The following is a 25,994-nucleotide window of genomic DNA, read 5'->3' as shown; positions in this document are numbered from 1 at the left end:
TTTAGAACATTTTTTTATTTATTTTACCTTTATTTAACCAGGCAAGTCAGTTAAGAACAAATTCTTATTTTCAATGACGGCCTGGGAACAGTGGGTTAACTGCCTGTTCAGGGGCAGAACGACAGATTTGTACCTTGTCAGCTCGGGGGTTTGAACTCGCAACCTTCCGGTTACTAGTCCAACGCTCTAACCACTAGGCTACCCTGCCGCCCCTGACATCTACTCATTCAAGGGTTTTTCTTTATTTTACTATTTTCTACGTTGTAGAATAATAGTGAAGACATCAAAACTATGAAAAAACACATGGAATCATGTAGGAAACCATTTTTTTTTTAACAAATTAAAATACAGTTTATATCTGTGATCTGAGATTCTTCAAATCGTTTGCCTTGATGACAGCTTTGCACACGCTTGGCATTCTCTCAACAAGCTTCATGAGGTAGTCGCCTGGAATGCATTTCAATTAACAGGTGTTCCTTCTTAAAAGTTAATTTGTGGGTGGGTATACAGAAGATAGCCCTAGTTGGTAAAATACCTATATTATGGCAAGAACAGCTCAAATAAGCAAAGAGAAACAACAGTCCATCATTACTTTAAGACATGAAGGTCAGTCAATACAGAACATTTCAAGTTTCTTCAAGTGCAGTCGCAAAAACCATCAAGCGCTATGATGAAACTGGCTCTCATGAGGACCGTCACAGCAATGGATGACCCAGAGTTACCTCTGCTGCGTAGGATAAGTTCATTCAAGTTACCAGCCTCAGAAATTGCAGTACAAAGAAATGCTTCACAGAGTTCAAGTAACAGACACATCTCATGTCACGGTCGTCATAACGAGGAGACCAGGGCGCAGCGTGATATGAATACATTCCTCTTTATTAAACGAAGAACACTAACCAAAATACCGCTATAACACAAGTGCTGACATGCAACTACACATAGACAATAACCCACAAAACCAATGGAAAATGGCAACTTAAATAGGATCCCCAATCAGAGACAATGATAAACAGCTGTCTCTGATTGGGAACCAATTCAGGCCACCATAGTCCTACATTACCTAGACATACTAAAACCCCATAGATATACAAAAACCATAGACAGGACAAAAACACCTAGACAATACAAAAACTAAACCAACCGCCCTTGTCACACCCTGACCTAACCAAAATAATAAAGAAAACAAAGATAACTAAGGTCAGGGCGTGACATCTCAACATCAACTGTTCAGAGGAGACTGTGCGAATCAGGACTTCATGGTCGAATTGCTGCAAAGAAACCACTACTAAAGGACACCAATAATAAGAAGAGACTTGCTTGGGCCAAGAAACATGAACAATGGACATTAGACATTAGACCAAATTGGAGATTTTTGGTTCCAACCGCCATGTCTTTGTGAGACACGGGTGAACGGATTATCTCCCCATGTGTATTTCCCACCGTAAAGCATGGAGGAGATGTTATGGTTTGGGGGTGCTTTGCTGGTGACACTGTCTGTGATTTATTTAGAATTCAAGGAACACTTATTCAGCATGGCTACCACAGCATTCTGCAGTGATACGCCATCCCATCTGGTTTGAGCTTAGTGGGACTATCATTTGTTTTTCAACAGGACAATGACCCAGCACACCTACAGGCTGTGTAAGAGCTATTTTACCAAGAAGGAGAGTGATGTAGTGTTGCATCAGATGACCGATGACCTGGCCTCCACAATCACCCATCCTCAACCCAAACCCAGATGGTTTGAGATGAGTCGGACCGCAGAGTGAAGGAAAAGCAGCCAACAAATGCTCAGCATATGTGGGAACTCCTTCAAGACTGTTGGAAAAGCATTCCAGGTGAAGCTGGTTGAGAGAATGCCAAGCTTGTGCAAAGCTGTCATCAAGGCAAAGCGTGGCTATTTGAAGAATCTCAAATATAAAATATATTTTGATTTGTTTAACACTTTTTTGGTTGCTACATGATTCCATATGTGTTACTTCATAGTTTTGATGTCTTCACTATTATTCTACAATGTAGAAAATAGTAAAAATTAAGAAAACCCTTGAATTAGTAGGTGTTCTTAAACTTTGGACCGGTAGTGTATATGTAATTCATTCAGCGGCCCCATTTTACAGTTTGGTTTAATACCTTTATAACGTTGTGACAGAGAACCTCACAAAAGGCCAGAGGCTAAAACCACCTTCTACAGGGTTTTTTTATTCTCATGGCCAGTTATAAAAGAGATGGCATGGTAGATGAGTTCATACATCATGATTTGTGTTACTGTTACTAAACTATGCTGTATCCTGTTTATTATAGCAGTGTAAACATTGTTCCTTGTTTGTCCACAGGATGGAAGCAGAGTGACATTAATGCGTCGGGGTTACTGTGGGAAATGCACTCCATCTTCTGGCTCTGTCCTGCTCATCACAGTGGCCTAAATTGACAGTTTAACCGTGTGTATATTATTAACTATTCTTTAGACATAGATAATGTTTTATCACTATTTACCACTATTTCCCTCCTAAACATGAAACATGTCACCCGTATTGTGTCTGTATCCATAGTACACTCTTAGAAAAAAGGTTTCCAAAAGGTTTTTACCGGCTCACCCCATAGGAGAACCCTTTTGGGCTACAGGTAAAACCCTTCTTGGTTCCAGGTAATAACACTTTTGGCTCCCTCTGTGAAAATGGTTCTACCTGGAACCAAAAGGGTTCTACCTGGAAACAAATAGGGTTCTTCAAAAGGTTATCCTATGGGGACAGCCTAAGAACCCTTGGTTCTAGATAGCACTTTTTTTCTAAATGTGTGTGGTTTTGGCATCCCTCTGTATTGGCATCCCTCCCTCTCTTCGCAGCTCTCTTCAGCTGCTCTTCAAGCCAAGATATCCAACCTCTCAGTGGTGCCAAAGTAACGAGGGTTCCATCCTCCAAATGACCCCTATTCCCTCCAATGTGTAAATATGTCAATAGAACAGGTGTAAGTACTGTACATAACATGGTAAATTACTTGTTTATTATACGATATACTCAACATTTATTTTTACATTGTAAGATCCTTTAAGAATTGTGTTTTTTTTTCTCTCCAACAAACACCACACAGTGTACTGTATTTACTGTGTATCTATCCACATCCCTTCACCATACACTAGAACAGGGGTATTCAACTCTTACCCTACGAGGTCCGGAGCCTGCTGGTTTTCTGTTCTACCTGATAACTAATTACACACACCTGGTGTCCCAGGTCTAAATCAGTCCCTGATTAGAGGGGAACAATGAAAAAACACAGTGGAACTGGCTTCGGGGCCCAGAGTTGAAATTGAGGGCACTAGAACATAAAAATGTGCCTTAGAAATATGTAGCATCATATTCAGTCCAGTGTACTGTAGCTGCTTTGTGTTTCTTGCAGTGTTTTTTCTCTCATATTATGGCAGTGTTACGGCCTGGCTCTTCTTTGTCTAATGAGGCAGAAGAAGACTGTCAGTTTTGGGTATGTGTATGAATGTGTACACACTTTGTATGTACTTTCTCTCTTACACTCTTAGCTGTATTACAGTCTCTGCATCCTTCAGCGTTGTTTTTCCTATGCTCTGTGGTGTCACTATCCAAGTGGCTGAGTGTTTATGGAGCAGTGTAGTAAGTGCTATGTTCCTACCTGTGCTTTAGTTCTTGTAATGGCTGTTTAGGCTGGTCTAATTACCTGGACTAAAGCAGTACACACAGTCACCAGCAGTCAGCAGTAGGATGGTACATTAGTCACGGGCCCTTGCAAATGGGAGAGACAGCCCTGCACGGCTTTGGCACAAAGGCACAAGGGAAATAAGTACAGTGCCTTGCGAAAGTATTCGGCCCCCTTGAACTTTGCGACCTTTTGCCACGTTTCAGGCTTCAAACATAAAGATATAAAACTGTATTTTTTTGTGAAGAATCAACAACAAGTGGGACACATTTATACATGCATTTATACGGAGACTTGATTACACACAGGTGGATTGTATTTATCATCATTAGTCATTTAGGTCAACATTGGATCATTCAGAGATCCTCACTGAACTTCTGGAGAGAGTTTGCTGCACTGAAAGTAAAGGGGCTGAATAATTTTGCACGCCCAATTTTTCAGTTTTTGATTTGTTAAAAAAGTTTGAAATATCCAATAAATGTCGTTCCACTTCATGATTGTGTCCCACTTGTTGTTGATTCTTCACAAAAAAATGAAGCCTGAAATGTGGCAAAAGGTTGCAAAGTTCAAGGGGGCCGAATACTTTCGCAAGGCACTGTATTTGACCCTGCAAAACTGACTTTGTACTTGGTGGCAAAACTCTTGTTGGCAATCACAGAGGTCAGATGTTTCTTGTAGTTGGCCACCAGGTTTGCACACATCTCAGGAGGGATTTTGTCCCACTCCTCTTTGCAGATCTTCTCCAAGTCATTAAGGTTTCGAGGCTGACGTTTGGCAACTCAAACCTTCAGCTCCCTCCACAGATTTTCTATGGGATTGAGGTCTGGAGACTGGCTAGGCCACTCCAGGACCTTAATGTGCTTCTTCTTGAGCCACTCCTTTGTTGCCATGGCTGTGTGTTTTGGGTCATTGTCATGCTGGAATACCCATCCACGACCCATTTTCAATGCCCTGGCTAAGGGAAGGAGGTTCTCACCCAAGATTTGACGGTATATGGCCCCGTCCATCATTCCTTTGATGCGGTGAAGTTGTCCTGTCCCCTTAGCAGAAAAACATAATGTTTCTACCTCCATGTTTGACAGTGGAGATGGTGTTCTTTGGGTCATAGGCAGCATTCCTCCTCCTCCAAACACGGCGAGTTTATGAAAAAGAGCTCCATTTTACTCTCATCTGACCAAAACCCTTTCACCCAGTTGTCCTCTGAATCATTCAGATGTTCATTGGCAATCTTCAGACGGGCATGTATTGGTGCTTTCGTGAGCAGGGGGACTTTACGTGCACTGCAGGATTTCAGTCCTTCACAGCGTAGTGTGTTACCAATTGAGATCATTGACAAGATCCCCCCGTGTAGTTCTGGGCTGATTCCTCACCGTTCTCATGATCATTGCAACTCCACGAGGTGAGATCTTGCATGGAGCCCCAGGCCAAGGGAGATTGACAGTTCTTTTGTGTTTCTTCCATTTGCGAATAATCGCACAAACTATTGTCACCTTCTCACCAAGCTGCTTGGCGAAGGTCTTGTAGTCCATTCCAGGCTTGTGTAGGTCTACAATCTTGTCCCTGACATCCTTAGAGAGCACTTTGGTCTTGGCCATGGTGGAGAGTTTGGAATCTGATTGGTTGATTGCTCGTGTGGACAGGTGTCTTTTATACAGGTAACAAGCTGAGATTAGGAGCACTCCCTTTAAGAGTGTGCTCCTAATCTCAGCTCGTTACCTGTATAAAAGACACCTGGGAGACAGAAATGTTTCTGATTGAGAGGGGTTCAAATACTTATTTCCCTCATTAAAATGCAAATCAATTTATAACATTTTTGACATGCGTTTTTCTGGATTATTTTGTTGTTATTCTGTCTCTCACTGTTCAAATAAACCTACCATTAAAATAATAGACTGATCATGTCACTTTCTGACTTTAGTTCTTTTGTTATGTCTTTGTTTTAGTATGGTCAGGGCGTGAGTTGGGTGGGTTGGGTATGTTCCTTTTTCTATGTGGTGTTTTTGTGTTTGGCCTGGTTTCGGTTTTCATTTTGTTTCTCTTGTTCTTTTTGTATTCTGTATTCATTCTCATTAAATTACATTATGGATACATACCACGCTGCATTTTGGTCCTCCGATCCTTCCTACTACTCCTCCTCAGAAGAGGAGGAGGAAAGCCGTTACAGATCATTTCTTTGTCAGTGGGCAAACGTACAAAATCAGCAGGGGATCAAATACTTTTTTCCCTCACTGTATGCTAATACATAATTTTCATACACAAACCTTGATGTATCACACTATGAAGTCTAATATCGAATCATATGTTATTTGTCACATGCTTAGTGAACAATAGGTGTAGACCAACGGTGAAATGTTTACTCATGGTCCTTCCTAACAATGCAGACAGAAAGAAAATAGAGAAATAGTAGAAAGGTAATAACACATAATAATAAAGGTAATAATAGCTATGATCTTGCTATGAATAGACAAGAGAGAAGACATGCCTCTGCCATAAAGCGCTCATTGCTTTCATGATGATCACTTTAACATTATTGCACTTTCCCGACCATACCATAAAGAACAGATTTACGCTGTGCATATGTTTCTGTGAACCCTCCACCCATCTTTGTTTGTCTATGGGGGTCTGCTCTAGACAGTCACCTGGTCCTCCAGGTGTAATTACTGGTTGGTCGTTTTTTCTAAGATGTGCAGTAATGTGACCATGTGCTGTTGACTGTCTGTCATACTGTAGCTTACGAACCATACATGAAAGGGACTTGGGAATACAAAGCCAATGCTATGACCATGGGGCGCCATGAAAACGTATTCAAATAAGTTGTGTGCTGAGGCTCCAGCTAGTTTGTGCAAGCCTACAATACACCAAATCTCAGGTGTATTGTAGGGAGCTTGCGGATTATTTTAGCTGTTAGTTGTCAACAGATCCAGGGGGCTCTATTAAACGCAAGAGAGTGTCTACAGTAGTGTAACAGTATAACTTTAGACCGTCCCCTCGCCCATACCCGGGCGCGAACCAGGGACACTCTGCACACATCAACAACAGTCACCTACGAAGCATCGTTACCCATCGCTCCACAAAAGCCGCGGCCCTTGCAGAGCAAGGGGAACTACTACTTCAAGGTCTCAGAGCAAGTGACGTCACCGATTGAAACGCTATTTAGTGCGCACCGCTAACTAAGCTAGCCGTTTTACACTAGCATAGAAGTGAGGAGAGAAAGAGGGAGAGAGAAAGTCATCACCAAGCAGAAGGATCTGACAGTGCCATGCCAGAATACCTTGTGTTTCTACAGAGCTGTTCCTGGAAATGACATGACAGATTTCATGCTCACAGGGAAATTATTCTTGGTAGGTAGTGTCATGACGTGGCCCTTTCTGGGTGTATATCGTGGCATCCCCCCTCTCTCTCACTCTCTCCTACACCCAGGTTCTGTTATCTCAGGCGATGAATTCCTGGCGGAGACTCTCTCCTCCTGGCCATGCAGAAAGAGAGACACTGAGAGAACAAAGGATTTCACATGGCAAACTCCTAAATCCCCAAAATGGGAATTTGAAACAAAATATCCACTTGTGGGAATGGTCCGTGGACACTTAAGGGATGGGTATGATGAGTGTGTTTCATTTGGTGACCTCAGAGAGGACAGGAAACACACATAACTATATCTCTAAATGTGTACATTCCAAAATCATGAGGTTTGCATCTAATTATTGTATAAAATGAATGAGTAAATATTAAACTATTTGTGAAATGATGTAATGTGATGTTAAACCTTTAGAGAGAATTGTATTCCCTTTAAAGTTTAACTAAGTCATTGGCCCGCCTCTGTGAGCACAGACATGATCTGGCGACATGAACCGCACCTTCCTATTATTACGAATAAAAACCCCTCCTGAGGAAATCTTCTTCAGACCACAAAAACCTCAGCATAAGCTAAGGGTGCAATGGTTGTTGAATTCCTAACCATACCACGGGGAGTATTGGCTACATGGGTGGAAATTGTTACATTCTGAGACTATCAATCCCAACAGAATAAGAGCAAATCTTAGATACTAATTACTAGTCTGCAGCTAGAAATGATGTCAACCTGGGATGCGAAGACAGACAACCGCCGAAACATCTATTCTATGAGAACATTTCTGAATGGTACTCTGAAGTATCCATTCTAACCAAAAGACTGATCTTTTGAGAGATGGTTACTGTTTACCATCTCCATGGATCCTTCCTCACGTAGGCATGCTGCAGAGAGAAATGCATGACGAACTGAATCTCTGCAGAAGGACCGGATTCCAACAGAAATCACGACGACACACTGGGCGTAAATATATATTAATTGCAATTATACCTGAATGAGTGAGCGTTCATGTGCAAAGGATTAGCATTTCAATTGTTATAAATATCAACTGTATAGTGATTCCATTTGTCTTTCCCGTATGTTTTCAGTCCACACTCACTTCCCTTTTTCCACCAAGCCGTCATATCGGCTTAGACCACTAGGGAACATCCCCTATCATTTCCTTGTAACCATATCTACTGTGTTGTTTGTTTATGCATTTCTGTGATTATTTAGTTAGTTAGTAAATAAATGATTAAGCCAATTGGTGTATGGATGATTCATAGTAAAGGCTGGGTTCGTGCAGATAACCAACAATTTACGACGTTTGGAATGAGACTAAAGTGACATAAAGAATAATTCATTAATTTGAAGACTAATTGATCAGATATTAAAATATCTGAAGAGTTATATTAGGAAAATTATAACTTTGTAATCTGAAGATGTTCCTTGGTGCCCCGACTTCCTAGTTAATTACATTCACATGATTAGTTTAATCACATGAAAAGAATTACAGAGAATTGATTTAATGAAATAACAGTCTTCACCTTTAATGATGCCAAAGACACGACAGTAGCCTACAGTAGATATTACATTCAATGTAATAAGGTTGGTCTGAAACCAGATGTTTTAGTGTCCAGACAGTTTGTGATGTAGCACTTCTGTGGGTATGTTGTAGGTCTAACATACAAGGACCATGACCATGACCATGACCATGTCATTATCTAAACAAAACCACTGGTCTTTGGCAGAGTATCAATCCTCAGAGAGATAACATCCAATGTACTGTAGCAGCCCACATTGACCAGATGTATGGACATTCCCCCAGACCTCAAGTTAAATTAAACAGCCCATTCGATCTCATGTTTTCCAATGTAGGAAGTAGGTCCTCTGTAATATGTTATGGTCATTGGTTCAGCACTAACATGATGCCAGAAAAATACATTACTTTACCTGTAATGGTTATGAGCATTTTATTGATTGTTTTAAAAGCATGTGTAGCTATGTTACTTAGAACGACATCTCTGCCAGTAGAATGTGTGTATGTGTGTGTGTGCTTGCGCGCCCTTCAACTCACCTGGTATGGTTACTGTTTACCATCTCCATGGATCCTTCCTCACGTAGGCATGTTCTGTTTTAACAAGACCCAGCAAACACCTGTAAGTCTACGGAGCCCAGGTGCTAGGATCACACTGTCATTCACAGCTCCAACTTCAATTATCACTGTCAAAAGGAGAAGATCGAACAACTACTCTGACACCTACAAGGTAAATTGGGTAATTAACTTGTTTCTCCAATCACTTTCTAATATGCTTATGAGTTACAATCTCTCAGTGGACACTTATCTACTGTTTTATTTGCATCCTAATCACATGGAATCTGTTTTCATGAGTACTTATATGAGGTGCTATGACTTGAGCTCAATCTAACCTTATCAGCAATTCATACACAACCGCTCTTCACATGCTCACTCATATCCTCTGGCAATACTCAATCTGGAACAGACTGCTAAATAAGTGGGGTGATATAATTATCCAGGTAAAGGGTTTAGCCTAGGGTTAGAGCAGCCGCAGTGTCCCACCTGACCTGTTGCCTCCTCCCCTTCAGGCGAGTTCAGCGTCACTGCACCCTGTATCACCAACCAGAGCCCTGTGCCATGCTAACTAAGTGGTAACAGACAGAAAACCCCTTTGTGGGTTTGCTACTAAAACCACCTTAGTATGCAGTATTCCATTGGAAAGCTTTGACATTTCCCCCTCTCCCTGCAGCAGTGCAGGGAGAGTTACCTCTGAATTATGCAGTAGAGCAAGTTCAGCTGTTTCCTTAATCTAAGCTCGTGGAGCTGTGCAAACTGCTTGTTCATATTTTTTTAGAGCACATTTAATGCTGGGAGTGGTTGGAGTCCCCTGTCAATGTGGAATATGTGTTTTGTGTGTATTATGTATAGATGACATGGTTTCACATCATCATCTTGTACTGGAGTGAATATTTAGAATCAATTTCTATTCTGTTCCATGTCTGTATTTTTTTATTTTGAACTACAGTTTATATCTAACCATTGTGTAGAATCAGGTGTGTGTGTGTGTGTGTGGGGGGGGGGGGGGGGGGGTATGGTTGTCTGTGTCTGTATCTGTACCTGTGCCTGTGTGTGCTCAAATCAGACCTATTCCCAGATCTTCCCACACAGATTAAACAGTGACCTCTGTCCTTATAGGTCCTGGGGCTCTACTGTACATTCCCAACACATGTGTCCTTTATCCTAAGGACATTTTATTTCTGAACACTGAAAATTGTGAGGTAAAAAATCATGGCATGCCCTGGGAAAAATAAATATTAGACACCTCGGCCATGATGATCCTCATCCTGTTTTTAGATAACATCAGGATTATCGTAAACCCAGCGGCAGATAAAACACCTTGTAGAACAGCCCCCACCACCATCACCATCATTGCTGTACATACACAAACTGTGTGTGTGTGTGTGTGTGTGTGTGTGTGTGTGTGTGTGAGTGTGTGTGTGAGCGCGCGAGCGTGCGTATGAGACAGGGGTTAAGTTATTCCTCTGCAGGACTCTCTCTCACTCAATCCCCCCCCCCCCCCCCCTTATATCTCTCTCTGTCTGTATAGAGCCTGCTGATGTGGAACATTGTGGATGTTTTAGTCTACAAGAGTGAGGAAGTCTGAAGATCAAAGCTCCCACCTACAAACAGTAGACAGCGCTGACTATCTTTATTTTATCATCTGTGCCTCAGTGCTGCTTCTTCAGAGTAGTGCAACCTTGTTCCAGATTCAAAAGTGTTGAAGACAGATGTCTGAACATTGTGGGAAGTGAAGCAAGGTAAGCACATAGAAATGTAGTGAATTGAGTGGTACATGAGCATGTTGAAGATAGAGAAAAGCCAAGAGGGAATTCAAGGAGTTGTATATTATATTAGGCAGTAATACCATCCCTTGAATGAATCTAAGATAAATATATATATATATATATATATATATATATATATATATATATATATATATATATATACAATTGCCCAGTAAAGTGAATAGAGCCCTGAGCATGGAGATTATTGCAGTGATATTCTTAACATGGCTCTGCTCTCTGTGAAGAATTATCCTTTTAGAGGAAAAGCCTTGGGACTCAAAGCTCTCTTGAGTGCATTGAGTCTGTCTGCCTGTGTCTTGGTGATGCGGCAAAGCCTTTCCCTGGTGGTAAATGGCAAGCACTTGTTGGAGAGCCAACTCTGCCTGCTATACCTCACAGGAAATTGAAATGGGAAAGTTGGACACTTCATCAAACAAATGGCGGTAAAATGTATCATTTCTGACCAAATGTGACTTGGAAAGAATACAGTGAAGTGGGTCCTCAGTTCTGTGTTTGAGAAGAGGAGTTTCTTGGGTTGGCTTGGTTACAGTCTGATGGTAAAACATTAGCATAGGAAAACTCATGAACGATTCAAAGGCAAAGTTTTCCAACTGTTTAGTTTATTTCAGTAGGCCTATATGATGGAAAAATACTCTGACAATTCACTTGTAATGTCAATTACATTTTGATTCTATGTAGCCTAATGAACGGAGTAAGTATGGTTAACACTCTACTTTTAATGTAATTATTAACGACAGTGTAAAGTGTTACTTGCAATATTTAGCTGTCAAGATTAATATATTCTGCGGAATTTGCTGCTTCTATTGGAGGCAATAAAGTAGAGCTGGAGTATCCGAAAACCGCGCTTCTTCAATGATGAATGAAACGCGAGGGCAGGGCTCTCTGTTTGAGGAAAGTCGAGCGCCACGATTTGTTTACGAACGTGCGCGGACACTCTTCAAGTGTACCTTTTGCTTTATTGGTCTCAGTTCTCATCCCACCGTCCTGGAACAAGACTGGTATGTTCACTCGCAGCTCCAAGAAGAGAGAATCCAGTAGAACGGTGAGTGATGCAAGTTGTCGTTTTTCATAGGATCCCACGTTTTTGCAGAAATATAATAAAACGATGGTTGCATGACAACGGCATCAGTGTGGTTACCAGTTTCCACAAACACTGTGCTGTGTAAATGCAGTCTGTGGACTTTGTTTCTCAATCGGCAAAGCAGTGCATTCCTCTTTGTACCGTTTCCGTGGGGAAGTTACATCTGCTCCGGAAAGATAACGCATCCACCAGTACAAATCAAAGACGAATTAAGTCACATTAATTGTCCCGCTGAAGAATAGTTGGTTTGTATTCTACGCCAATACGCATACTTTGTCAAACCTTTCATAGAGACTTCTGTTTTTATGAACTGTTAGACTGAGGCACAGAACTATATTTTTTCCAACATATTTTCTCTGTATCAGTGGTATTTTGGGGGAATTTTGCCCAGGTCATATACTCAAAGGGAGTACGGCCTAATGCACCTGGATTTATTGTAATGTCTCAAAATGTCGATGCCTTTCGAGATAATCTGTAAACCTACTCTGTCCCAATGTGAATTGTTGTCATGTGAGAGGCAGCATATTGTATGTGTTTGATGAAGAGATGCGTTATACAAGGATGTATCATATATTGGTTCTTCTCTCTGTCACTAGCTGAACACCCTTGCTGAATCAGAGAGTGAACAGCTGTGTAACGTGTGTGGAGACAAGTGACCGGGCTTCATTCTGCATCAATGGAGGTAGGGACCCTCTCTCTCCTTCTCTATTTATACACTTACCCTTACTTTTACAGGGCATCTCGCTACTCCCTCCCTGCCAAAAACTTCAGTTAGTATCAGTTAAAAGATTCAGTGGTGGTAGTTGGTAAGGTGGAATAGTGCTGGCTCCTTGTTTGAGAAAACATCATGAGGAAACTCTGAATACATACTGCTCTTGAATAGTATAGACCATATCTCTATTCCAGTTTGAGGCATTGGACACTTCCTTCTCTGCTAGAGCACTGGTCTGGAGGACACCTGTGGGTTACTGAAGCCCTCATGTGTTAAGGTTTTAATGGACTCAGCCATGCATATCAGAGTCAGCAAGGCATTGTTCATTATCTGTGTGCCCATTCATGCAGTATTCGGATATTTGAAGCAGTCATTCTACACATGCTCTCCGCTTGTATTTGTTTTAGAGTGAAAGGAATGAGCGTTGGGTAGACTTTCATATGCAGCACTTATAAACTGTATTGTGTTTAGGTATGATTCACTATGAGGCTATATATTAAGACAACATTAATTTTCCAGAACTGTTTAAAATAGTTGAACTGTGTGTGTGCAAACTTTATTACAAGAGTTATTAGTTAAACTGTGTGTGACAAGCAAAAGCTCTATTCAGTGTTAAATCGGGACACTCATCGATTATTGAAAGCAATACCTTTTACCTCTACATGATGGTTTCATTTCTTCCAAGAAGAAGTAGACATCCCTCTATGTGACACGTCCTCTCTATCAGCAATGTAAGCAGCCCTAATGAAGGCCAAGCATGGTCTGTCTGTAAAAGAGGGTCTACAATGAGAGAGGAGGGGCTGCCAGTCTAGGCAGAGGCTCATCAGGCCTCCATTCTGTAAACTATTACAGGGAAACAGCCAACCTCTGGAATGTGCCTTTAATTGCCTGTGTTTGCAGTGCCACAATAAAAGTAAACCTTTTCCCGACAAACCAACCCAACGGCAGACATTTCTTACAGACGGCCTTGAAAACTCTGCTTTGTGTGCAGAAGCTAGAACAGTGCGAGGGAACTTTATGGCTACGAACATCACTGAACTCCTTTGTTCCTTCCTAAAAGAAAACACTCCAACCAGTCTCTTCCTCCCTGGTTCTCAGCAAAGTATGTTTTCATGCCGATTGATATAGATATGGGTGTTTTATTTTGAATGGGGACTTTAGCTGACCTCATTGTTGGAGATTAGGTAATCGGAGAAGGCAGGTGCGTACATAGTATAGACAGTACTGTAGCTAGGCTACTATATAACCTTGCTGTTTATTAACTAAGAGTGACAAAACTGCTAAGTCAACACAGGGACCTGCAAGACTGCCAAAATCAGACCTTGAATTGTCTCCCTGGGAAATGATTGATGATGTTCATGGTGTATATGGGTGGGATTGGGACTGGGCTATTTAATTTTTTTTAAATAATAAAAATAAAATAAAAATCTAAATCTGGTTCTCTATAACAGCCTTTAAAACAGCCACGGTTGCTGATGTCAGACATAGTTGCACAAGAGCACCCTCTTTGATGACATGCACTGTGTGAGTCTGGAGGAAAGCCAAGGAGGTTGGGAAAGCCAGGCCATTTAAAGAACTGTGTTGAACTCTCAGAAATGAATAACTAATAGTAAAAGGGACCGGGCTAAGTAAGCGCTGAGATCCACATCCCCCTACCATTCCCTACACTTTCACATGTGTATCTCCAGAATTCTCAAAAATATTGATTATTTTCTAAATGTTCAGAAGCTTGAGATTTCAGGAAGAGTTTGCGGCAGTTCTTTTTCTTCTTTCCTTCTTCTGTGCTATAAAGAAGCTTCCACTAAGCTGGTGTCCAGGGGTTTTATGCCTACTCTTCCGCAGTGGTTTTATTGTGTTGGCTGGTCCCATTCAGGTCCTATTGAAGGCCCAGTCAAGTGCCATCCATTTTAAATGACTCAGGTCTACTACTGACCAGATTCTTCACCGACCACTGTTGAGCTTTCATCCAACCAATCACACTCAGTCTGGCTTCTGAAAAAGATTGACTAAAGGAAAACTCCAATAAGAATGAGTCACTTTAGTATAACATGATTTGTTCTCAGAAAAGCAATGTATGCAAATGGGAATATGTTATGCGTTACTGTGAGCTACTGTCTTCTACAGGATGGATAGACTACAGGATGGATAGACTACAGGATGGATAGACTACAGGATGAATAGACTACAGGATGGATAGACTACAGGATGAATAGACTACAGGATGAATAGACTACAGGATGGATAGACTACAGGATGGATAGACTACAGGATGAATAGACTACAGGATGGATAGACTACAGGATGAATAGACTACAGGATGAATAGACTACAGGATGGATAGACTACAGGATGGATAGACTACAGGATGGATAGACTACAGGATGGATGGATAGACTACAGGATGGATAGACTACAGGATGGATAGACTACAGGATGAATAGACTACAGGATGGATAGACTACAGGATGAATAGACTACAGGATGGATAGACTACAGGATGGATAGACTACAGGATGAATAGACTACAGGATGGATAGACTACAGGATGGATAGACTACAGGATGGATGGATAGACTACAGGATGGATGGATAGACTACAGGATGGATAGACTACAGGATGGATGGATAGACTACAGGATGGATAGACTACAGGATGAATAGACTACAGGATGGATAGACTACAGGATGGATAGACTACAGGATGGATAGACTACAGGATGAATAGACTACAGGATGGATAGACTACAGGATGAATAGACTACAGGATGGATAGACTACAGGATGGATAGACTACAGGATGAATAGACTACAGGATGGATAGACTACAGGATGGATAGACTACAGGATGGATAGACTACAGGATGGATAGACTACAGGATGGATAGACTACAGGATGGATAGACTACAGGATGGATAGACTACAGGATGGATAGACTACAGGATGAATAGACTACAGGATGGATAGACTACAGGATGGATGGATAGACTACAGGATGGATGGATAGACTACAGGATGGATATACTACAGGATGGATAGACTACAGGATAGATAGACTACAGGATGGATAGACTACAGGATGGATAGACTACAGGATGAATAGACTACAGGATGGATAGACTACAGGATGGATAGACTACAGGATGGATAGACTACAGGATGGATAGACTACAGGATGGATGGATAGACTACAGGATGGATAGACTACAGGATGGATGGATAGACTACAGGATGGATAGACTACAGGATGGATGGATAGACTACAGGATGGATAGACTACAGGATGAATAGACTACAGGATGGATAGACTACAGGATGGATAGACTACAGGATGGATAGACTACAGGATGGATGGATAGACTACAGGATGGATATACTACAGGATGGATAGACTACAGGATGGATAGACTACAGGATGGATAGACTACAGGATGGATAGACTACAGGATGGATAGACTACAGGATGGATAGACTACAGGATGGATGGATAGACTACAGGATGGATGGATAGACTACAGGATGGATGGATAGACTACAGGATGGATAGACTACAGGATAGATAGACTACAGGATGGATAGACTACAGGATGGATAGACTACAGGATGAATAGACTACAGGATGGATAGACTACAGGATGGATAGACTACAGGATGGATAGACTACAGGATGGATGGATAGACTACAGGATGGATGGATAGACTACAGGATGGATGGATAGACTACAGGATGAATAGACTACAGGATGAATAGACTACAGGATGGATAGACTACAGGATGGATAGACTACAGGATGAATAGACTACAGGATGGATAGACTACAGGATGGATAGACTACAGGATGGATAGACTACAGGATGGATAGACTACAGGATGAATAGACTACATGATGGATAGACTACAGGATGGATAGACTACAGGATGAATAGACTACAGGATGGATAGACTACAGGATGGATAGACTACAGGATGGATGGATAGACTACAGGATGGATAGACTACAGCATGGATGGATAGACTACAGGATGGATAGACTACAGGATGGATGGATAGACTACAGGATGGATAGACTACAGGATGAATAGACTACAGGATGGATAGACTACAGGATGGATAGACTACAGGATGGATAGACTACAGGATGGATGGATAGACTACAGGATGGATATACTACAGGATGGATAGACTACAGGATGGATAGACTACAGGATGGATAGACTACAGGATGGATATACTACAGGATGGATAGACTACAGGATGGATAGACTACAGGATGGATAGACTACAGGATGAATAGACTACAGGATGGATAGACTACAGGATGGATAGACTACAGGATGGATAGACTACAGGATGGATAGACTACAGGATGGATAGACTACAGGATGGATAGACTACAGGATGGATGGATAGACTACAGGATGGATGGATAGACTACAGGATGGATGGATAGACTACAGGATGAATAGACTACAGGATGAATAGACTACAGGATGGATAGACTACAGGATGGATAGACTACAGGATGAATAGACTACAGGATGGATAGACTACAGGATGGATAGACTACAGGATGGATAGACTACAGGATGAATAGACTACAGGATGGATAGACTACAGGATGGATAGACTACAGGATGGATAGACTACAGGATGGATAGACTACAGGATGGATGGATAGACTACAGGATGGATAGACTACAGCATGGATGGATAGACTACAGGATGGATAGACTACAGGATGGATGGATAGACTACAGGATGGATAGACTACAGGATGAATAGACTACAGGATGGATAGACTACAGGATGGATAGACTACAGGATGGATAGACTACAGGATGGATGGATAGACTACAGGATGGATATACTACAGGATGGATAGACTACAGGATGGATAGACTACAGGATGGATAGACTACAGGATGGATAGACTACAGGATGGATAGACTACAGGATGGATAGACTACAGGATGAATAGACTACAGGATGAATAGACTACAGGATGAATAGACTACAGGATGGATAGACTACAGGATGGATAGACTACAGGATGGATAGACTACAGGATGGATAGACTACAGGATGGATAGACTACAGGATGAATAGACTACAGGATGAATAGACTACAGGATGAATAGACTGCTGTATGCCTAGTTGTATTGATTCAGGGGATTAGTTTGATTTGCCTCTGGCTTCAGAACAATTCAATCTGTCCATTTCAATAATGCCAATATATTCTGATGAAGAGTAGCTGCACATTACTAACCCTACTGCAAGTGTGTCAAAGAGCCAGTGTAGCTGTGTAACCAGGGTTGGCAGTTCTAGGCAGGGGAGGTTAGGATAGGGGAAGACAGGAGTGGATTTAACTTGCACAACGCGCTCCTTTGAATTATTAATGCTAGCCGTTGGCTTGATTGATCTTCTTTGTGCTAATGAGACTCATTACAGAGCTTATTAACATGAGCACTGTGTGAGAGCAGATATCTGATCAGCCTGATCGTGTGACCCACTTAACTCTCCACTGGTGTGTTTTAAAGCTGTGTTCGATAACTCACCTAACGCACTGCCAAGGCATGTTGGCGCACCACTGCCAATGATAATGGTGCTTGAATGTTAACACTTGACCAGTAGTTAATACTAGGGCAGGTTATAGTAATTTTACTGTAACTCCTGCAAAGTCTTCCCATTTGCAGTAATTTCTTCTTGCCAGTATCTTAATTCACGTAGTACAGGTTAGGTAGATAGGTTAGTCGTGGTATTTGGAAAAAGCCTGCTCTTGTATGCACCACTGGCCTAAGCTGAAACCCAAGTTGGAGTAAAATCAGAGGAGAAGGGTGGGTGTTTGGGTTTGAGTTTTAACCCGGCCTCAGTGAGCGCCCTAAAAGCCCACTGACGTCTGTCCTCACAGTAACCCGATCTGATCTGCATAACACAGACCCACCTTGCTATTCATCATGTTAACAAGCAGCCCAGTCAAATAAAACTGTCAGCCTGGTTTGGCATATGAATGTCCCTTTAAAAAGGACCCTCTCGTTTTAGTTCTGAAGAGGCCACAGCACTAAGGCAAGAGAGACCCTGGTGGCCACCACCACACAAACACAATAGGCCTGTTGAATTTACCATGGTTCCTCTCTTGTCTGTAGTGTCAGTATTGGCATGGAGATGGATGCAAACCTCCAGTGAAAACCCTGAAGAGGTTTACTGGTAATTATTGGACCAAATCCCTATCTCCTCCACTCCCTGTGTCCTTTAAAGTGGTAAGCAGCAACATCTGTGCCGCGTGGTAACACTCATTTAGGTCAGGAGGCAAATGAGATGCTGTGGCGGCTTTTTATTGTGTAAATTGAATGTTTTGTCTTTGTCGTTTAAGAGGATCCAATTTTAAACGGCTGTTTTTTTTGCGCCGGAGGGTTTTTGCTCAGCAATAATACAAACCCAGAGAACTCTTTAACCCTGAAATGAATCATAGTTTGACCTTTACAAATCCTCTGACAGGGTTGGGAGCCTATCCTCCCTCTTTTTCCCCTCCCTTTCTAGCTCTCTTACTCGCTCTCTTACTCTCTTACTCCTCTCTCTCTCTCTGCATAAAAGGCTGGGTCAAGATCAGTTGCTTCTCTGAAAGCTTCCCTATGGGCTCAAGAGGGAGAAGCTGTCTTTGATTGGCTGTAATTCTTTTAAAAAAATTAAACGTTCCATTAGATATGGTGGTCACGGAAACGGGGAAGCATGTGGTAGCCCGCTGAGACACCGAGGGCCAATCGGGCGGCTCGTGAATTCCAATGGAGTGGCATGTTAAAAGTTGAGATGAGCCAGGGTTGGCTGCATCTAAAAGTCACCCCATGTGACACAAACAGAGGTCATTGTGGAAGGACCCCTCCCCAGATAAGAGCCTGTTTTATTAGTTCAGTGTCTCTCCTATCCAGCGCTCTCCTTTGATCCCCAGTCATATTGAAATATTGTGTTGTAAGCGCTGCTCTTTATGGCCTTTCTGTGTTTATCTACCTGGAGAGGTGAAATTATATCTTGAGTCTGGATGAGATCCAAGTAGTAATGATGCTGCTATCTATGACACCTCTGTAACAGATGCTTTACGCTGCTCAGGGAGATGAAATCCGTGTATGTGTGTTTTCTGTTACAAGGGTGTCATCATATAAGCTAATGATTACATGACGGATGTGTTTGTATTCTTATTTGCAATATGGTAATCTGATGACTGTGTTGTGACCCAGTGGAAATGTCATAAAATAGGCCTACCTCATTACTTCTTATCCCTTGCGCAAATACCCTACAGCTGTATCTGTCCCAAGCTCACTGGCTCGGGTAACTCTGAGGGCCCAAAATATGTTGTACAGTGTTGCAAGAAGCTTCAGGCCAGACCCAACCTGATAGTGTTTCAAGTTTGTGCATAGCCAATGTGATATATTTATTTTTATCAGGATATTTTCTACCTGCAGGCTGCAATGTTTTTATTTGTTAGCTTTATAGGCTATTTTTACATAGTTGGCAATATAAGTTACTTTTTTAGGTTTGCATCATTTTCATTTAGAATTTTGATTAACCACGTGACAGTGATTTTGAGATACGAAGACTTTATTATAATAATGAAATTATACCGTTCTACAAATGTACATATGAAAACCATAACTGGCACGCAGATCGGTAGAAATGGTAAGATAAATTGGCATTACACATGAAAGTTTTCTGACTCCTCATGTAGCCTATTACCAGCAACTTCGGGAGAGTAAGGCAGAATCTGCGAAAACCAGTAGGAGCATGTGGATAGTCGGGTCAGGTTTTTTTTTTTTATGATCTTGATCTCTGGCTCCCTCTTGAGTCATTTGAGTGTTATTTCATCGAACAGTGAGCTTAAAGCATCAGACATGCTCAATGCATACAGTGCGTTGACTTTTTCCACAATTTGTTAGGTTAAGCCTTATTCTAGAACATATTTTTTTATTATCAACACCCCATAATGACAAATCAAAAACAGGTGTTTAGGAATTTTTGCTAATTTATTAAAAATAAAAACCAGAAATATCACATTTACATAAGTATTCAGACCCTTTATTCAGTACTTTGTTGAAGCACCTTTGGCAGCAATTACAGCTTCGAGTCTTCTTGGGTATGACGCTACAAGCTCGGCACACCTGTATTTGGGGAGTTTCTGCCATTCTTCTCTGCAGATTCTCTCAAGCTCTGTCAGGTTGGAGGATGGCTTTGCTGCACAGTTCTTTTTTTGGTCTCTCCAGATATGTTAGATCGGGTTCATGTCCGGGCTCTGGCTGGGCCACTCAAGGACATTCAGAGACTTCTCCCGAAGCCACTCCTGCTTTGTCTTGACTGTGTTCTTAGGGTCATTGTCCTGTTGGAGGGTGAACCTTCGCCCCAGTCTGAGAACCTGCTCCAGAGCGCTCAGGACTTCATCAAGGATCTCTTTACACTTTGCTCTGTTCGTCTTTGCCTCGATCCCGACTAGTCTCTCAGTCCCTGCCACTGAAAAACAACCCCACAGCATGATGCTGCCACCACCATGCTTCACCATAGGGATGGTGCCAGGTTTCCTCTAGACGTGATGCTTGGCAATCAGGCCAAAGAATTTAATCTTGATTTCATCAGACCAAAGAATCTTGTTTCTCATGGTCTGAGAGTCTTTAGGTGCCTTTTGGCTAACTCCAAGCGGGCTGTCATGTGCCTTTTTTTACTGAGGAGTGGCATCCGTCTGCCCACTCTACCATAAAGGCCTGATTGGTAGAGTTGCCCTTCTGGAAAGTTCTCCCATCTCCACAGAGGAACTCTGGATCTCTGTCAGAGTGACCATCGGGTTCTTGGTCACCTCCCTGACCAAGGCCCTTCTCCCCCGATTGCTCAGTTTGGTCGGGCGGCCAGCTCTAGGAAGAGTCTCGGTGGTTCTAAACTTCTCCCATTTAAGAATGATCCAGGCCACTGTGTTCTTGCAGACAGTCAATGCTGCAGAAATGGTTTGGTACCCTTCACAGATCTGTGCCTCGACACAATCCAGTCTCGGCATTCAACGGACAATTCCTTCGACCTCATGGCTTGGTTTTTACTCTGACATTGTTTTTGTTTTTCAAGCGTTCAGGGAGGGTTTAGGTACAATATATTTTGCTGACGGGAGGGCCATCCATGTAACCCTTATTATAAATAATGTTTACTCCCTAACATAAATTAAATATTTGAAGTCATTAGTGTATGCTGTGCAAATGTTAACTATACTATAATTGTGGTAGTGTATAAGGCTTCACATTCCTACAACCCATCGACTTGTGCATCTTGTTCTCTAAACAGCCATAAAGCCAAATTGAAGTGCTGTTGATTAAAGTCTTGGCCCGGGCAGACAACAGAAGTCGTCTCTTTACCCTGACTTTGACGCTGTGGACTGGCCAGTGTGCCAATGCCAGAAAACCCACATAATCAGAGAACCCAGAAGTCACAAGCCAAAACAGGCTCTCTTTGTGTTGAATCGGGATTGTGGTGACTTGCATTTTGAGTAGGTGCTTTTCATTCTGGGATCTTCAAAACCTTTTATTCAGTGTCGGGGGTAACTTTCCTTGTTTTCTAATTCTATGGGACCAAATCTTGTTTTAAGCTCTGAGGAGTCTTGTTCTCCACCTTCACTTAGTTGTTTGTGTTTACTGTCTCAGTGTTGAAACGCTTTTCCTTTTCCACAGGGAGGCGAACATGTCTCATACAGACTAGACTGGAGTACATATCCTTTGTCCTAAAGGGCAATTCGTTTGCAGCAATCGATATCAAATATGGATGTTTAAAAATGGAACTGTCACCCAGCTTTTATTATTGTGTTATCATTTCTTAATAGTGATCTGCAATTACATGTTTTTAACAACCAGGAGAGATGGTCCTCATGGCACTGTGTGTGTTCCACAGCTGATTCCTGAACAAAAACAAATCGTAATCTTGTGCCAGACTAGGGGTATCTCTGTGTGTCTTGTTGCTTTAGTCTGATCCCCATCTATTTTCCTAGACTGTTATTAGAGGTCATACTGAACAGGTGCCAAGCCCTCTGGGTATTGGACTGAGACAGATAGGCATCAGAAAATCCCTCTCTGACCCAGAGAGAGACTGGAGAAGAGGATGAAGTCAGACTCACTAGATAGTGATGTAGACCAGCTTATCTACAGTATGTAGGAGAGAGGGCAAGTGAATCCCAATGTCTGGAGAAGTGCACTTGGTATTCTGAATCGATTTGTAACTTTGACTGTCATTAACTTTACATTCCTGTAGGAAAACATTCATCCTCGTGATTTTGTTCGATTTGCATACAAACCTTGTGGTTGCTGTTTACATGTTTGTTCCACTCTGAAATTAGGAGAATAAATTGATCAATGCACTCTCCCCCTTGATGTGAATAAATCCTGGATTTGCCGGAGAGCTCCTTCCCCAGTAGTTTCTAGCCATGAAGGCAGTGTTCTGCTCTGCTTTGGAGTCTAGAGGACTTATTCCGCCTGCATCTCCACTGGTGCTGATCCTGGCTTAATGAACTGTCACCTGGAATAAAGGGGGAGTCTCGCAGCCGTCAGTCACACACTGACTTCACTACGTACCACAGCCTACAATTTCCACCCGCCCACACTTGTTAGGGTTTGCACTGTTCATTCATGTCATTTTACATGTTTTCCCGTTAACATCAGGAGATGCAGTCATTATCTCTGTGTCCCTTAGGCCAGGGTCAAAGGCCAGCGCTGACACACTGTCACACACACTGGCTAAGATACACCAGAAACACAGCTGTGGTGGTATCTAACTCCACCTCTGTCCCCTCACCTAATTACCAGCCCCTCTCCACTTCCCATGACATTCCTGTGACTATTGGCACGTTCAGCAGTCTAACTTTTACCTTCTGTTCATCTACAGTCCACTTACTCTGCTCTGGTGAACTCCGATGAGTCCTATACGCAGGATGATGAGTTTGCTTTTACACCACCTAGTTGTTATTTAAAGTATTAGGATAGATTTCAGCTCTAGCCCAGAGTCACCAGCAGAGGTAAGTGTTGTATCTGACGTTATCGCCTGGCATTTTCATCACCAATATGGCCAGAAAGTTAGTTTCTCACTGTCGATTCAATTTTTTTTTTATATCCATATAATGTATATATATAATCAACATAACAAACAAATCAGAAGAGTGGCCCAAGTCAGGTGGCTAAAAGACAAAACAATAGACATTTTAACACTTTCACTTAAATGTTTCCCTCTGGGATGGAAAATGATGGCATTTCCTATTTTCATTATGTTACTGAATCCCATTGGATCAGTATTCATTTGTTTAGTCACAAAAAATGGATTTGATGACACAGCAGTCAGTGATGTATTGGAATGGTTTATTGATTTAGCCAACTGACTGGATATTGGTTGCCTTTAGTAGCGTATTGAGCTGCAAGCATGACCATGGTAGAATTCAATCTAACCAACACATTGGTATATCACATTGTTTAAATGTTAAATCATATTTGAAGTGGTGTAATAAATGAATGTTTATAAGTTCAAATGAACATGTTCTGGTGTGTAGGTTTGCTTGTATCTGGCCCAAGATGTCTTGCGGACTGTGTTGCATCTATTCCCTCATGCTCAGGCTTTTCATACTGCGTATTCTGCATCATCTGAGGAGTGGGCGAAGTGTTATTTTTGGTCCCCATCACATCCACAGCTCACAATGACTCAAAGCACACAGCAGAATCCATGAGTGACGCAGTAGCAGATATCGTCAAAGCTCAACAACAAAACAGAGGAGGACTATTGTAGAGACCAGAAAGATCCTTCATCACCGGTCAACATTTTATGATGTCACAAAGATTCTATGCATACAGAAGCCTTTTTCTCTTGGCTATGCATATTGAGGTGTTTAAGTGTCCATACTTTGTGTGTGTGTCTATTAATAGCCAGGAGGACGCTAGTGAGCCCTGTGTTTCACAGATGAAAGAGTAGCCGCTCTGCTTTTCTGGACTCTGCTTATCAATCCATCTGAAAGGAGAGGGAGAGGTCAGGAAGTTGCCTATAATAGGAGGTCTGAGGCACTGCCAGCTTCCTGTGATCAGAGAAGGGACAACGTACGGCTTCCAGAGATCCTGAACACCCCAAAACAAACACGCACATCCTCTCCTTCACAACCTCACACACACACACACACACACACACACACAAACAACATGTACCTGCACACGCACACACATGTTAGGTTCTTCTATCCTCGGGGGAACCTAAAATTAATTACCATTCCAAATTCTATTTACCCTAAATCTATTTACCATAACCCTACCTTAACCCCTAACCCTAAACCTAACCACTAACCCCTTACCCTAATTGTAACCCTAACCCCTAAGCTTAAAATAGACTTTTTCCTCATGGGGGTGTGGGAAAATGTCCCCACAAGGGAGAATTTTACTATCTTTGTGGGGACCATTTGGGGATTTTAGGTCCCCACAAGAATAGTGTAACCAGTGTATCTCCATTTGATAGTAATGGCACCACTGGGCACTGTAATGGTCTTCTACCTGAAACTTGAGAACATGAGACTTTTAAGACTATTCTACACCATGTTTATGGATGTAACATGTTTAAAAGGCTGTGTGTGTACGTGCATGTGTGCCTGCGGTAGCGAGAGGGAGATGGGAGGCAGCGTTAAGAGTATTTCAGAATGGGCACCATGTGAGGTTCCTTCAGTAAGCCTTACCAATATCACCTAATTAAATCCTCCATTCCTAGAGGATAATTATTGCACAAGAAACCCGAACTCTTGCTCCAGCAACTCCGTATAGCACTGCATATTTGAATGCAACGCAGATGCTCTCTCTTGTAGGGACACATTTATTTGTGTAAATTGACTAATTGCCAAGGAGATGTGTGTGAGTGGCTGTTGGTGCCTTGACAACTGGCCAGCCCAGAATAACATTGTCACCCTAATAATGGTAATGGCTATGGTCAGAGAGCCAACAGACAGGGCCTATACAACACAGCCAGATTAACAGCTAGAGGAAGGAAGGCCGTAGGAGAGAGAGGAAAAATAGCTATTTTGTGAATTTAATTGGCTTTGGACTCCAGTGACCTTGTTTTGTCCTATTAATCTTCTTAGTCATACTACACGTCCTGAGAACAGCTCAGTATTGCTCTTCAGCGTTCGCTCCAGCTCATTGCATCGCTGTAAAGTTGAGGCTGAGTGAGGAACTTGGATTGAGTTCATGTAGATAAGCTTCAACGAACCTTGACCTTTTTTTAAAGATAAGCCAGACAGTTCTAAGAATGAAGCACTTTGTGAGGGATAGAGTGTTTCATTTCAAGTAATTGACATCAGGT

The 25,994-nt window shown here is 42.0% G+C and overlaps 1 pseudogene; it reads left to right on the top strand.

Annotated features, from left to right (window-relative positions):
• The window catches only part of LOC139369469 (A disintegrin and metalloproteinase with thrombospondin motifs 9-like), a 29,125-nt pseudogene extending 26,702 nt beyond the window's left edge, over positions 1-2,423 (top strand).
• Positions 2,424-25,994: the final 23,571 nt, after the last annotated feature.

Source organism: Oncorhynchus clarkii, chromosome 17, assembly GCF_045791955.1.
Source record: "Oncorhynchus clarkii lewisi isolate Uvic-CL-2024 chromosome 17, UVic_Ocla_1.0, whole genome shotgun sequence".
Lineage (NCBI taxonomy): Eukaryota > Metazoa > Chordata > Actinopteri > Salmoniformes > Salmonidae > Oncorhynchus > Oncorhynchus clarkii.
Note: the sequence above shows the minus strand (reverse complement) of the source record. Positions and strands in the feature narration are given on the sequence as shown.